Below are 1,946 nucleotides of genomic sequence, written 5' to 3'. Positions count from 1 at the left end.
ATGTGTGCACTGTGCATGCACGCGCATGCGTGTACGCACATGCTCATGTGCCACAGGACACACGTTGGGGTCAGAGGGCAACCGTCAGGAGTCAGTTTTCTCTTACGACATGGTTCCAGGGATCAAATTCAGGTCATCAGCTTGGCTGCAGTCACCATTACCCACCGAGCCATCCCTCAGCCTCGTCAAATCTCTTTCCAGATGTGAGTGGCCAGGCACTGAGAGGGCCAGCACTTGCCTGAGGGTGAGCACTTGACCGAGGGATTGGAACCTAGACACCTTTGACTCTAGGCTTGTGTTTTACCACTAGCTTTATCTGGTAATCACAGACATAATCTTTGTTCTCAGCTCTGTTCTCAGGCCTAGATGGCTAGGAGATGTCTGGCTAAGTCCTTAGTCATACTGGTCTTGTTACCAGAATAAAAGGGAGGGAGGGATGACATTTATAATGTACTGCACACAATTTTAGTCACAGGCACCCTCGCATCCTCACGAGACAGTCCCCTTAGCTCACTGCCAATAGAGGCCAATGCCTCGTGACAGCAGACAGAAGCCCCTGTTTCTGTAGCTGTTGCAGGGGCCACTCGAGCAGCTGCCACATCTCTGCCATGTGCCTCACAGGAGGAGTGATCCTGACACCCAGAAAGCTGTGCAGATGTTTGACCAGGATGTTGGTTAAAGAGGGAAATTAGCCTGGAATTTCTCACACCTGTAATCATATCTCTCAGGCGTGTTAGGGAAGGGGGATGCTAAGGTAGGAGAATTGTTATGACTGCAAGGCTAGCCTGGGCTACATAGCAATAGTGTCTTAAAAAATGTAAAGCAAGTATTCGTTCTGTTGAGGAGCAGGAGCTGAGTGTCTGGAGGCCTCCATCTCTCAGGACTAGAAGAGGTTTCTTCACAAATTAAAACAATTCATTGTACATCTGCAGTCAACAGTATACCTGCACCCTCTTATTAATCTGGGTTCTATTTTTAATTGGCTTTCTCCATAGCTAATTATTGGCTAGCAAAAGCGTTCCTCATTGCAGAGAGGACATTTAGCCAGCAGGGCATGGTGGGAAAGCCAAGGCCAGAGCACCTAAGGAAACCCTGACCTACGAGTATGACATGGGGTCAGTCCGGGTCTTGAATGTACTCTTGGGGGTGGTCACCTTGGGGTGGAACAGAATATGGTAGAGGACAAGAAACACAAACTACATCAGGCTTATCTGTCTGTCAGTCCATCCAGCCATCCACCCATCTGACCATACTGTCTGTCCACCCACATACCCTTCGGTCGGTTTGTCCATCCATCTGTCCGTCCATATCTGTTTATCCACCCATCCACCTTCCTATACTGAACCCCTGTTTTGAGCCAGCAACTTTGGCAGAAACAAGATTTGTCCTAAGTCAGTGCAGCAGGTACCTGATTGTCCCTTGTGATCAGCAGGAGCAAACCAACCTCTTTGATTTTGCGAAGGAAGTAAAAGCCAGACAAAAAGAAACTGCGCGGGGACACACAGCAAAATTGAGACTTGAACCCAGCTCCAGGCGTCTTCACACGCACAGCACTGGGTAGATCTTCAGTGACACAAGAGGACTGCGCAGCAGATGGTAAAGGAAGCTGTGTTTTTTCTCTTGGGCTTACGTGTTCCTTCTTCTTTTCTTTCCAGCGTGGGAGTCCTTGGGTGGAAAATGGGTTTGCTGTGGCCTTCACTTTCACTATCTGTCCAGCAGAGTCCATTGAGAGAGACAGGGCCCTCAGAGGCGAGGAGTGTTTCTGTGCTGTCAGAAAGGATGAGGGCTGACAAGGTGACCAATGACTCTGATGGTGACATCTGGGGAAGCAGCTAGTGAGGACTGTGCCCTGGGAGTCACATGGGTTGATTCTTCCAGCCAGGCTGCAGAGAATCTGTGTGTGTGTGTGTGTGTGTGTGTGTGTGTGTGTGTGTGTGTGTGTGTGT

This window comes from Grammomys surdaster, unplaced genomic scaffold (assembly GCF_004785775.1).
Source record: "Grammomys surdaster isolate TR1022 unplaced genomic scaffold, NIH_TR_1.0 1164, whole genome shotgun sequence".
Classification (NCBI taxonomy): Eukaryota; Metazoa; Chordata; class Mammalia; order Rodentia; family Muridae; genus Grammomys; species Grammomys surdaster.
This window is presented reverse-complemented; position numbering follows the sequence as displayed.